Below are 14,156 nucleotides of genomic sequence, written 5' to 3'. Positions count from 1 at the left end.
AAATATAAATGATCTTGCCTTCTTGAAAAATTAAAATTTTATTTTCTTTTGCTTGGTTTAAAATTTTAAGTTATAAATAAAATATTTTAAAATAATTGTGTAAGTTCTCAGTTAAGTTAAATACCATCATTCTGAAAATAACCTAGAGCTATAAAGGAAACAAAGTACATTTTGCAGCATGGTGGCTCTATCATCTCCTTGCTAGCCTCCTTTGTCTTAACTTGGTATTCTTGAGGAGAGTTAGCATAAATATCAGATCTAGAAACCATACACATTCCAAGTGGGACTTTATTAAAACCAAAAATGCAAAATGTCTATGCCTTCTGTTTTTCCAAAAGTGGCAAACGGTCCCTAGACATAGCTGTAATGTTGATCATGTGTCCAGCAGACAGCTACCTCTAGGTCCCTCTTGCACAGGGTGCGCTGTTAGGCACCCCACGGACTGTCCCTTCCCAGCAGTCCAGGGCCTGCACCGTTGCCGTAGATGGCCATCAGACACTTGGAATGACATCAGGAGATAATCTGAGCAGGCTCTGCCCTGAAGAATTCAGGTTAGCAGGAGACTGAAGATATCAATGTCTTCTTGGCTGACAACAGCATTCCAAAGGTCAACCAGGGTGAAGAGAGGATGGGCTTGGAGTTTCCAGCACCTTTTCAACAGCCACGCAGCCAACAAGTGTAAGAAAGCATCCCTCAAGGGAGAGAGGAAAGGAAAGAAGGAAAGGGAGGGGCGGAGGGGAGGGGAGGGGAGGGGAGGAGAGGGGGAGGGGAGGGGGAGGGGAGGGAGAAAAGAGAGGAGAAGAGAAGAGAGAGAAGAGAAGAGAAGAGAAGAGAAGAGAAGAGAAGAGAAGAGAAGAGAAGAGAAGAGAAGAGAAGAGAAGAGAAGAGAAGAGAAGAGAAGAGAAGAGAAGAGAAGAGAGAAGAGGAGAAAAGAGAGGGGAAAAGTAAGACAAAGGCAGCCTGAAAGGATCCTGAAGGCTCCATGCCTGTGAAAGGGAAATGAGACACTTTCTACACATTAAATCTGGGATTTTAAGATTGAAGCGATCTCTACCTCTTAAAGGTGAAACAAATGGTTCTCATCCTGAACCAATTCCCAGCCCTCGGACAACCTACTTCTCCAACTTTTTCTGTTGTGACAGCTCCTGCGTATACCTACGGGACTTAATGATACAGAAGTAGAATTTATTTATTTGCAGGGCGATAAGAACGGCTAACTCTTACTGCAGTGTACAACTTTCTCAGCCCGAGCCTACACTGAATAGCTGGTTCAATCCTCATAACAAAGGTTTGAGGGCAGTACTGTAATGCCCGCATTTTATAGATGAGGAAACCGAGGCAAAGGAAGGATCAGTAACTTGTACATAATCGCAGTCACCACGTGATGGAGCCAACTGGTTTTGGGGCCACACAGCCTCTTCTTCGGCAGGTCAGCCCTTTCAGTGGTCAGTCGTGGAGAGACTGAGGCCTTCTAGCACGTCTGCAAGCACTTGAAGAATTAACAGATTTTCTCTTAGGTTGTTAGATTTCAGGGAGAATGGGAAGAACCCTTTCCACTTTGGAGCACATGAAATGGGAAAGTAGTAAGAGGAATAATGACAATAATTCAAAAATGCTTCAGCTCAGGGGAACTCCAAGCTTTAAAAAAACACTTTACTGTTATTATTTTTAAATGATTTATTATTCATGAGGCCTCCTATCTGAACACTTAAGGGTCCTTCTTCACTAAGGGTTAACTTAAAAGCTAATTGCCACAAATGGCCAGAATTAATACCAAAATTTCACCCTCAAATAAGAAACATAGGGGATAATCATGGCAAAAATCAACCACCCAAACAAACAAAACGTTGAAGTTGGAAAGTTAATTTTTTGTCTCTAAATCTTTATTATGTATTTTGTTGCCTTATATGTCTCAGATAGTGTACTTTATAATTAAGCTTTGTTCATGGTCAGATTTCACCCTAGTGATATCAGTCTAAGAAATATATGATAAATCTTCATAGAGTTTGAGGATTATGCTTTGCTAACAATTCTCACCTCATGTAACACCTTTCTTCCATGACCTTAAGCGTGCTTTCTAGCTCTTACTTTAAAAGAGTAATTCCAGCCCAAGTCAGTTTTGCTCAGTGGTTAGAGCGTCGACCCACAGACTGAAGGGTCCCAGGTTCGATTCCGAACAAGGGCATGCACCTTGGTTGCAGGCTCAATCCTCAGCCCTGGTTGGGGCTCATATGGGAGGCAACCAATTGACCTGTCTCTCTCCCATTGATGTTTTTCTCTCTCTCTGCCCCACTCTCTCTGAAAAAGCAATGAAAAAAGAATAAAAGTAAAGTTTTTATAAAATAAATAAAATAAAAATAAAAGAGTAATTCCATGTCCTCAGAATTTTTTTGTTGTTAATCCTCACTTGAGGATATTTTTTCCATTGATCTTTAGAGAGAGTAGAAGGGGGGGAAGAAACATTGATATGAAAGAGACACATCAATTGGTTGCCTCCTGCATGCGCCTAGACTGGGCCAGGAGTGAACCTGCTGCCCAGGCACTTGCTCTTGTTCAGGAATCGAACCCAAGACCCTTCGATATGCAGGCTGACACTCTAACCACTTTGCCACATCAGCCAGGGCTCCTCAGAATCTTTTTAAGTGTAAGTAAGCACAGTATTATCCCAACTGGTCTCTTTAAAAAGGCATTATATGATTATGACACCACCAAATGTGATTCCAAATGGAATTTCTTTCTAGAGGAATGCTAAGAAACATTTTCTCTTGTAAATGGGTACTCCTATCTAAAAATCTTCTGTCAGGTCACCTTTCTGTGGAGTTCATTTGCCTAGCCAACCCCAGACAAGGTGGCCTGGTCTAGCACAAAGTACACTAGACTCTGTCAGGTGACCTTATCGTATTTCCAAATTTACAGCATGATTTGGGGGCACATCTCTTAAACTTCTGTGGGCCTGACTTTTCTTCCCTGTAAAAAATTAGGTGTTTAAGTCTTCCCTAGTATCTCTTTCAGCAGGAAGATACTGAAATTCCGGCTTTAAAACTTTTCACACTAGTGCCAAGAAATGTAAATGCTGAAAGTGTCCTAAAATGTGGCTGGTATCATAAAGCAGGTTCTTTTTTTTTTTAAAAAAACAGCATTCATTTAAAACTCTATAGCAGCACATTCCACTAGAACTTTATGCAAAGATGGAAACGGTAAATATTGCAGTCAAATAAGGTAGCCAGTAGCAGCCTGTGGCTACTGAGCACTTGATATGTGGCTAGTGTGACTGAGAAACTGAATTTTACATTTTTAAAATTTTAATTAATTTAAATTTAAAAAGCTACATGTGGGCATCGGCTCCAATAGGTAGCAGCTCATAGCTTTAAGAACATGACGATTATAACGTTTTACACCTTTGATGTACTCAGCAGAGTACTCTAGAATGCCTTTGCAGCACTGATCTTTCCACCACGCTTGCTGCCCTTGGTACAGCTCCACACACAGATCAAAGAGCAGCACAGGCTGTGATGGCATTTTTGCAAGAGTTCCCGGTACTGTTCTCCCGTGCTAAAAAAAACAGGGGAGAGTGGAAGGGGAAAGGAAGAGGGGAGGGGGGAGTTCTCCCTCGCATCCCATTTTTCGTAGTTTGTGGCCCCTCCCTAGCCAAAGGGCGCACAACTCCACCGAGGCAGTTTAACTACTAGAGCTGGTCGTTGGCTGTTAGTTTTTTAAATAACCCTGAAGACCCTGAGAGTTGAGGCTATAAAATCCAGTTCTGGAGCCCCGCCCTTTCGTATCTGGTCTGTCAGGTGGAAAACCAAGCTGGCTGGTGCGGGACGGGCAGTGGGGGGCCGCGGGCCGCGGGCCGCCCTCCGCGCCCCAGGCTTGCAGAGCGCGGGGCGCACTCCTAGGAGCGGGTGCCGCCAGCCGCCGCCCGCGTGCCAGCGCTTTGTGCTCGGCGCCTGGATGACTTCACCGTCCGCGTCCTTCCGAGCTCATCCCCAGCTCTTTGGAGTCGTCTTTCGCCAACCCAGGGGAAATATCCCCAAACCAGACCAGTAGGGCAACTCCCCGTTCCCAAACCCAAACGCCACCGCTGCGCCCTCCTCCATTCCCCAGAACCTACCACGCGGCCTCTTCACCAAACCACCGGCCGCGTGTCCCCAAGCGGCCAAATTCCCCTCTGCACACAACCTGGCACACCCGCCGCCCCGACAGCCACCCCATCTTCCTATCCCAGGCCCAGAGGGCCCCCAGAAGGGCCCCAGACTCGCCTGCTCCTGGCCCGTAACGCACGCACATGGCGCGCTCACCCCCTCCCAGCTCTGGAAACGCTCCCTGGAGGGAACCCCCACCCCTCAGCCGGGTCCGCCCGCTCAGAAGTAGGGAGAAGGGGGAAGGGAAACAGCGGGGCAGAGAAAGGGGTGTGTAGGTGGGAGAGCGCGTGGCGGCGAGGACCGCCGATCACTGGCGGGCCGAGTGGCCGCTGCGCGCCTGCTGAACGCCCCGCCGGCGCGGACTCACTTTACACACGAATCGGCCGCAGGGATTGCTGCCTGCGATCAATAACTTAGCGCAGTGAGCTGCTGCAACCAGAGGCGCCCCCCGGCTGGGTCTTTAGGGGGCCATCGGGACTGAATCCCAGCCCCTCTGCTTTCCACATAAAGAAGTGGGCGCCAAAACGCCGGATGAGTTTCTTAACCCCCACCCGGATGCCGGGTGAAGATCTTTAAAAATTAAAGGGCACACTCGGAGAGAGGTATCTAGAAGAAATAGTTAAAAGAGGAAGTATGAAAATCCGTTCTTTGAATAGAAGGTTTCTGTGATATTTCAAGAAATGGGATAGAATCAATGTTCCGATGAACATTGAACAATTTTGTAAGTAAAGTCCATTAACTTTAGCCGTGCATATGGGTAACTTTTTAATCAGCCACACATTCGCAAGCAAATTACTGATCAATCCTTATTTGGGCACACTGATCCAGGAAAAGGAAGAAATGTATCATAATTTGTCGGTGGCATTTTAAAAAAAACCTTAACATATCTTTCAGACATTGCTTCATGAAGAGTGCATTTCTGTAAGGTGAAAAGGCCCTGGGAGATGTGGATAATGACCTGTACTTAATAGACTGTAACACCAAACAGAGCTGGGAAAAAGAGAATTCACCAGTCACCTGGTACTGCCTGCCAGCCACCGAGTGGAGACTCACTCGCTGTGGGCCTGAGCCTAAATGATGTAAACTCAGCGAACACCCCTGAAATAAAAGTGTCCAAAATTCTTCATTTCTCCTTGATTTTGAAGGAACTTAAAAATCTTGAGGATGTCAAACCAAATAGAGAGACCTCCTAAATCTTAATGACTTCACTATTAATACAAATGAGAAGATGGATATTGACCATCATGGTCTGATGTCTCAAGGTTGGGAAGACTACACCTATTCTGAAACCAAGGAAAAAGTTCATTTGTGTTCTCAAAGTCAAAGATAGCTAGTTTCAAACAGATTAGGCCACAGGGACATTTGTGCTCCTGCAGTTAAACAGTGCCAGGAAGGATAAGGTATTCTTGGTAATAGCATTCATAAAGGGTACTGAATCTACATCACTAATCCTAAAGTATTTAAATTTGGCCTTTAGGCAACATATAAACCAAGCCCTTTCAGAAACTTCAGTTGCAACTTCCAAATTTGTTAGCTTGGGATATCATAGACTGGACTGTAATTTTTCATCAGGTATAAAATTAAAGGTACAAAAAAAATAAATAGAGGATCTTTAGATATGAGATGAAAGGTATGATTAAATCTTGGCTTGGGATAACAAATCCTTTGCATGTTGCAGATTCTCATTCACAAGCAGTCCATATGATATATACTGTGCATGTGATGAAGTTGTACCTAAAGAATTTTTGAAATTTAGATATTTGGCATTATATATGTTAAAGGTTATAAGTATTACCATAATTAATGCCAATTTATTTATTCTATGTTCAATACACATTCATTTGGTTTAATATGATAATTAACATTAATGTTCTACAGATTAGGTTTTAGAAGTAAATTTATTCAAATGTACTTTAATATCAACAGTCTTAAAAAGAAATTTTAACTATATATTTTGTTGTATTTATACATTTTAAGGTGCCAAAGAAGAGTTGCAAACTGTGAAGTAACTTCTATGAAGAGATGGAGTAAAGAATGGAAGGCAGATGACTGTCTGTGTATGTGGTGAGTGCTTCACATTCGTTATATCATCTACCACAAAGTTAATTCACAGAGGTAAAAGTGCCAACACTTTGTCATTAGTATTTATGACAGACATGTATAAAACTGATAGAGTTATGTAACCATTGTATGCTTTATATTATAAGCATACAATATCGTTTGCTTAAAGCTCACATCACCTTTCAGGTCCTATCTTTGCAAGTCTCTTTTACGATGAATCCATTTTGGGGAAGGTTATGTCTGTTGTCTCTAACTATAAAAAAATAACATTTTTAATGCTATTGGAATTTGTACTTTACTACTTTTTATATTTTTCTGCATTTCTATGTTGAATTATCATGTTTGTGTTGAAAGTATTCTGTACAGTAGAATACAGTGTACTATATAGTTGAACTATCATGAGGGGTAGATTAAGCTACAGCCTTTCTTCATTTTAGGGTGGGTTGCTGTGGCAACCACCCAGCTTACTTTAAAATAATTTTTTTAAGCTCGCTTCAAGAGCTACACCCAGCATGGGCCAAGCTTAAAAGCAGGCAAACCCAGTGCACAAGGTTTTAGTAGACTGCTGATTTAATGTAGGGAAGTAGTAAAGAGAGGAAGGTGGAGTAAAATGGTATGCAACCCTGAACAGAAATTAGCTTTCACTAGAGTAAAAGTCCTAAGGATCATGCTCTCTGTAACTTCCATGGTACTTTGATTAAACATACTGTTAAACAATTCTTTTATGGGAAACACAATCTAATATATATTTACATGTATAATAAAGCATATGATAATTATTTAATGAAGGAAATATTTGGTGACTGAGGGGGGGAGGGGGCTGTTTTAAGTTGTACATCAATCCCAGACATCATTTTCTCTTAAAGGAAGTCACCTTTTACTTAACAGGATAGGCTACAAGCTTCCAATTGGCTTTAAAGAGTATAAGAATCTCTTACTTTGCAATCATAGAACTGGAATACACTGGAAAATTCATTTAACATATAAGCAAACTGAAGCCCGGAAAAGACACACTCATTAGTTAGGCATCAATCTTGAGCCAGAGAATCTAGGCCTCCTAATACCAAGTACCAGCTTCTCCATACACCAGAAAATATTCTGATCCTAGGGCAGCACCATTAGGTGGGAAGGATAAGACTGATTTTGGCCTTTAAAAAAATCCTAAAGTATTTAAAGAAGCATACAAAGCTCATTTTGGATTAACCACTTTGTAGATTACCAATGAACAATTTTTAATTCCAGGTGACTCTACTGTATATTTCTATACAACCTTTTTTGTTCTGCTTCAACTATAAAAGCTCATGCGAAAGAAACTAATGCTAATATTAAGTTGGTGTCACACATAGTTAAGAAGCTAAATCTGCTGAGGGGAATATCTTATATTTTAAAAGGCCAATTGTAATACATTTTCCATCCAAATTATTTTCAATAAGTGTGAGGTTATACATACTTTTGAATGCTTGTACTATCATTGATAATTATGAATTTGTTAAAATATTTATTATGAAATGATTCTTAAAAATGTTAAGAGGTAAGATAGTTTCTTTTTGAAGGGAAAACAATATAAAACTGAAGGGTACTGTGCTAAATACTTTCTATGATCCATCACAAATAGTATGGTTGAAAGTTGTGAATTGCCTGTCTATTTGCTCATGTAAAGTAGACTGTTAAGGATTCATTACATTAATTTCAGGCATTATGGCAATAAACTTAGATGTTCATGCAAATGGTTTGCTTTGTCAGGATGTTTGTGAATCTGGAAAAAATTAAATTTCATTTTTACCCCCTAAATAAACATATATTCAAAATGTTTATGCACCTGAAAATTTTTGGATTTTTTAGAAGTTGTACCTTAAATGAAAACCTAATAGATTACCTCTGTCATATTATTAAAATGAATTCATGATAGTAGCAAACTTGCTAGATGAAAAACAAATAGGCAAACAAATATATTGTAGCTACCAATCTGCAAGAAATACTATTTCAGATGGTTGTTGCTTTGTGACAGTTTGTCATGCTTTCCTATAACAAAAGCAAGAGTTTCATTTTAGCTGTGCTGATAGTCACAATGGTGATGAGCCAGAAGCCTGAAGATTGTTCAGATCTAGTTGTACTTGCCGGTAAAAACCTTCTCCTTTCAAGTGAAGCCTGGGGGCAGATGCCTAAATGTTGAGCCTGCTCTTCTGAGAAAAGTTACTTACATCAAATAGCCTCAACAATGGAGCAGGAGGCTTTTTGAATCACACTGTCCTCGCGCATTAAAATAGTCCAGAGGCATAGTGCAGAACTTGACAGGAAATGCAACTAGTCATTGGGTTAAACACATAGTGCTGAAAGGAATTTTTTAAAGTGAGGAAATATCTTTAATTAGCTAGATATTTCAGTATACTCCTATTGTCTACTCTTGAAGATTCCATGTTTTTATTTCCTCAATGTATTTTCCCTTCTACCTTTTAGAATGTTTTCATTTGATTGAAACATTTTATATAACCTATAGTTCTACTGGCACGCAATCCTGTCTTTTCAAGGTATGTGTGCTAGTTGGTGTATTTTATCCTTGGCTTTATTGAGCGTGGTGTAATTTGAATGGGGAAGGGAGGTGCCCAATCCCTAGTAACCTTTCCTAAATCTTTAATATTAACTTATTTTTTTAAACTTTAACGTAAGTAGTATCTTCCTTACCAGTCTCTATTTCTGCTTCCTGTGCAGCTGAAACGCTTCAGAATAAGTGAAGTCATCAGCTATCGGACAGGGAAGCTTAATGCGTTTGGGAAGTTAGTTTGGTTTACATGTGAAATGCCCTGGATAAAATCCAGTAAGGTGTAGAAGAGAGAGTGGGAGGAGGGAGGGCGAAATCTCCGAGGAAGCTGCCGCCTCGGTAAATATTTCCAAACTGATTAGAAAGTTCACGGCCCCGCGATGAGATCGAGATTTCAAATACTGGTAATTCTTTTATTATTTTGTACATGACTAACACTCGAGACGCATTTAGGCTAACTTCCTAGCTCTCCAGCCTCTCAGGGCCGAAACCCGCGCATTCTGGGCGTGCAGGGGAAGCGCGCTGGGATCGAGTGCTGCAGACACCCTGGACCGTGGCTTCCACGCGTAAGTAGCGGAGGAGCGCGCGGACGGTGGGAGAACGAAGTGGTTAACGCGTCTCCAAGCGGGAGAAAAGTCACGAGAGCGACTATTAGGGTCGCGCTCCTATTGGTCAGAGGAAAGATCCCGACTTTAGGAGGACTTTCCCGCTGGCTGGCTCGCGGCGTCCCGGGGGAGCGGGCGCGCGGCGGCGGGAGCCCCGGTTCCGAGCGTGCTCGGCGCCGGCCCGGAGCGGGGAGCCGCCGCTCGCGGGCTTGTCTTCCCTTCGTGCACTGAAGAATTGTCATTAGGTCTGCGTATGGCATGTGCCGTTACCCCACCGTAAAACTAAAATTAGCAAAATGTCAGGAATGGAAAGATTGATTCACCAAGATGCAATTATCATTTAAAAGTGCTTGATTGAGGTACTGATGTTCAGTGATTTATTCTGCATACCATATACATAATTAAAGTACTGTAGTGGAGTAATTTATCAATCTAGTTCAGACCGGAGGGGTGAGGAGCGAACTGCTGTATGTTTGTTTTATTAAAATGCTCCGAGGTCTAGTCCCGCCCCCCTTTTGCAAGAGTGAAACTGATGATTTCTCCAGCTCGGGAGGAGAGGCAGCGGTTTGGGATTGTGAGGGAGAGAGAGACGGAGAGCGGAGGCAGCGCGAGGCAGAGGCGGAGGCGGAGGCAAGGACAAAATAAAGGGGAAAAGGGAGGCAAGAGGCACTTCACGGCTCCTGCGGCTTAGAGCCCCGAGCCCGTGTGCTCCGTCCCCCGGCCACCCCCGCCTCCCCTCCCAATATCCTTCCACCACTCCCCCCGCCCCCCGCCCTTTTTACGCGACGTTTCAAAGGCTGTGAGCGGCTCTCCTTTTCCCATTCGTCTTCTGTCACTTCCTTCCTGGACGCAGTTTTCTGGACGAATCTGGTTACTTTTAATCCGCCGGCCGCTGCGATCCACTTTCCCCTCCTCCTCTTCCTCCCCCTCCTCCTCTTCCTCCCCCTCCACCTCCTCCTCCTCCTCGTCCTCCTCCTCCTCGGAGCAGCCGGGGCGCGCGCGAGTGCGCGTCCAGAGCGCGCCTCCCCCGCGCGCGCTCCCCCCGCGCGCGCGCACAGCGTCCCCAGCTCCCTGCCTGCTCTGCTCGCAGTCACAGACACTTGAGCACACGCGTACACCCAGACATCTTCGGGCTGCTATTGGATTGACTTTGAAGGTTCTGTGTGGGTCGCCGTGGCTGCGTGTTTGAATCAGGTGGAGAAGTACTTCAAGGCTGGACGAAGTAAAGATTACTGTTGTTATTTTTTTTTTTCTCTCCCTCTTTTAAGAAAGGAAAATATCCCAAGGACTAATCTGATCTGGTCTTCCTTCATGTGAGTACCTCTGACATTTCTCGAGGAAAATAGAAATAGCCTGGGTATTGTCTCTGAAATCTGTATCAGTGTATTCCACAGCCCTGGATCTACCCCTGTGCCTTTTTTGGAGGCTGAAGTTGAGGGTTGTTGTCCATTCTTTTCGTTAGATTCCATGATTTCCTTGTCTGTTGCTAAAAGTAACTTTTTAGATAGTCTTATCCGTTTGCCATCAGTTATTGAAATCACTCCTGACTCGTTCTTGTCACATCAATGTGTTTAAAGTTTCATGAAGTTAGTTCACGTCATTAGCATGTTTGATATGGTGGAGCATGTGGAGCCTGGTAGATTTTAATATTTCATGGAATGTTCAGTGACCTTGAAGTACATGCCTTAAGATTTAGCCTTTAGTTCACTGTGGAAAGATGCTCCTCTGAGGCTCCTCAAGACTGATTTGCTTTGGGTTATGCTTTTGAGCTGCTAATTCTTGGGATTAGTTTGAACTAAAGCATGGCTGTCTGTCAGAGTATACCTTTGTGCATCTCCTTCCCTTCCCAAAGTGCTGGCTTGATAGAGGGCTTCTTAATTGGTATGGACAAAAATGTAACACCCTGGCTATGGTAGTCTGTACATTTCACAGTTCCTGTTGGGATTTCAGTATTTGTATTGCTGCTTAAGTCAAGTCAAATACATAGCTGTTTTAAAACAAACAAGGTTAAGTCACTTAAATTGCCTTCTGTTTGGACTTTGGATGAGTTACCAAACTCATTGATAAAGTTTGGCACAAAGGAGGTATATATAGACATGGCACATTGTTTATGGTATTATTAAATAGTATGCAAGTATTTAAATTTAATACTAATGTTATCTCCTTCCCAGAATATGGCTATTAATTCTTAAAGGAAATTTTATATCTGAAACATTTCTGACTATTCTAGTTCCAGTAGTTATTTTGGGGGCAAAAGCTCTTTTTCTCCACAATTTAGAAATGTGTGTCTTTTGTATAAAATACCTTTATATGTAAATGCTGACAGTATAATAACTGGAATCGGGCTCTCTGCCAGTTCTTTAACCGGTCCTCAGTGAAGAACTGCTTTGACACAAAGTGGATTTTACTATTGTGAATCTGAAACTAACTCTAATAGTAACTGTCTTGTGAAATGGCTAGTGACTGCATATATTTTCTAAGTGCCATTAAGGGAACTCCAGCCACCTCATTATACCAGTCAAAAAGAGTGACCAGCCTCTTTTTCACTGGCACCTTGCAATGGAATTGTGGCTGCAGAGTAAAGATGTTTAGGTAGAGTATAATAACTTGGATCCCTAGAGACTTGGTAAGACATGGATATGTGACCACCTGTGAGCCCCATTTAACCTCTGAATTAAATACTAATTTTGTTTTAAATAGATTAACAATCTCCAATTTGAAACTAAAACACCTTATTTAATTTTAAAAATAATGGCAGTTTTGGCTACTCTTTGAAAACGCTCAGTATGTACCAATATGGTACAGGCAGTATTTTTATTTCTCCATCAGTTTCAGTTCAATATAATGCAGTTAATAAACCATATTACTTTCTTCCACTATATGCATGAAATTATTTATTAAAAGAAGTAGTTCTAAAGCAAGTGCTTCAGAACTTGACAGGTAAAATGAAATGTACATATCTCTTATCTCAAGAGGAAAAAAATCTCTAAAATATCTAATTCTATTTGTAGGAAAGTACATTTGGCTGCATATTAATTAGACTACTAACTCAATTCTAAAAGTTTTTGTCAAAACTAACTTTGAACTCAGTGTTTCATTAAAATATGGTCCCCTGTTAAGTTAAGGAGACAATAGTTGGCAGTTATCTTTACTTTACATTTTGCTAAACTTTATAAAAATCTACTGGTTTTTTTTACTAATATAATTCACATAACTATGGAGTATCTGTGACACATTTTCCGGACTTCTTACTAAAGACAGTATTTTAGTTCATTAATTTTGCTGTTTATATTCTGATTACTGTGTATGTATGTGGAATATCGTGAAAGACAATATTAAAGATGTAAATTTTATTAAATATTAATTCTTTTCCTTCAGTTAAATAAAAAATGAGCGCTTTATACCAAAAAGTCAATTTTCCACCTTTCCTGAGCTAGTCGTACTTTAAAAGTATGCAATCACATATGTTAACTTTTCAGGGTCAAAACACATTAACATTAAGTACATGAAATATAAATAACAAGAACTTTACTGCATCTTGCCTCTTTTCTTCTTTGTCAACATATTCAATTTTCAATATTCGAGGGAAATGGTTCGTTCCAATAGGGAAAAGGGCTATTTAATGATTCAATATTGAAATTGAAAAAGCACCATGCTTTATATTTTTCAGATTTCTATGAATTTCTTCCTTTACCCTCACTTAATAGAATCAATAAATTGCATAACATTACACCATATCTTTCTAATAAGTGATTTGTTATATTTAAATTTCTTTTATTTAAAAAAAAAAAAAAAACAAGCTAAATAACTCCTTGGCATATGTTAACATTATATTTTAAAACTTTCTTCTGTTATTGTATTATATTTTGTGGTTTTATTTCCCAACTCTACGTGCGGTATATTTTGAGTCTATGAAATCTCAGAAAGTGACAAAAATGGGGAAATATCTGTGCAACACTTGTACTACATAACAACACAAAAAATAGTTATTAAACAGAGAACACTGGCTTCAGGGACTTGATTCAAAACAACATGGGAGAATTTCATGTGCAATTAGGGGTCACAGAGTGGGCTTTAAAGAGATTATTTATAAAGTTCTACTTATTTTTCAAAAACACAGCCTCTGAGAAAACACCACAGAAATTCAGATGTAAAATTTATAAAAAATGCACATCCTCATTTTATGAATATAGTGATTGCCCGGACACAATGAAAAGATTTAATCACTGACGCTCAGCCTGGGTGCTGCGTGCGGAAGGGTAGGTGATTAAGATCCCGTCCTCAGCACTGTACGTTAATCTCATGGGCGTGTGGACTGCCTTGCTCTCAGTAAAGCCTGAATGTTCACCGAGATCTGTCATCTTTAGGAAATCAAACCAGATTACAGAGGCGATTCACAAAACCAGGAGCGACAACAGGGTCTGTGCACCTTACAAAAGGCGGATTACCCAGTTCACGTGTTATTTTGATAGGTCAGAGATAAAAGCTGATTGTTGGGAAATGGCAAGACACTCCAATTTCAAATGATTGCCAGCTAAGTATACCACGACCCTGTTGCTCCATCATTATGAAGAGCCATTCAAACAGCGGAAAACTCAGTTTTCAAATGACAGGCTTTCAACAGTGAAATAGGAGAAAATGTCTTTTTTATATATGTCTTATATATTGCTTAAATGTTAAGTTCCATCACTTCTTTATGAACAGACATCAAGTTCTGGCTGCTTATGGGAAGCAGTTATTATAAGGCTTAATTGCAGTAGACATTTTCAGAGGTGTTGTAGAGAGCACAAAACAAAATTTGCCAGAAAT

At 41.0% G+C, this 14,156-nt stretch overlaps 1 protein-coding gene across 6 annotated transcripts in view; it reads left to right on the top strand.

Annotated features, from left to right (window-relative positions):
- Positions 1-14,156, top strand: part of MEF2C (myocyte enhancer factor 2C) — a 158,292-nt gene that overhangs the window by 10,330 nt on the left and 133,806 nt on the right. For 4 of the 6 annotated variants that reach the window (XM_016210322.2, XM_016210321.2, XM_016210314.2 and 1 more), the window contains exon 1: positions 10,416-10,660. The gene's annotated coding sequence lies outside the window, so the exon portion shown is untranslated. Of the gene's footprint in view, positions 1-6,119; positions 6,207-10,415; positions 10,661-14,156 lie in introns of those variants that run through there. The other 2 variants (XM_016210318.2, XM_016210316.2) reach the window with 1 other exon arrangement.

This window comes from Miniopterus natalensis, chromosome 3, assembly GCF_054644295.1.
Source record: "Miniopterus natalensis isolate mMinNat1 chromosome 3, mMinNat1.hap1, whole genome shotgun sequence".
NCBI lineage: Eukaryota > Metazoa > Chordata > Mammalia > Chiroptera > Miniopteridae > Miniopterus > Miniopterus natalensis.
Note: the sequence above shows the minus strand (reverse complement) of the source record. Positions and strands in the feature narration are given on the sequence as shown.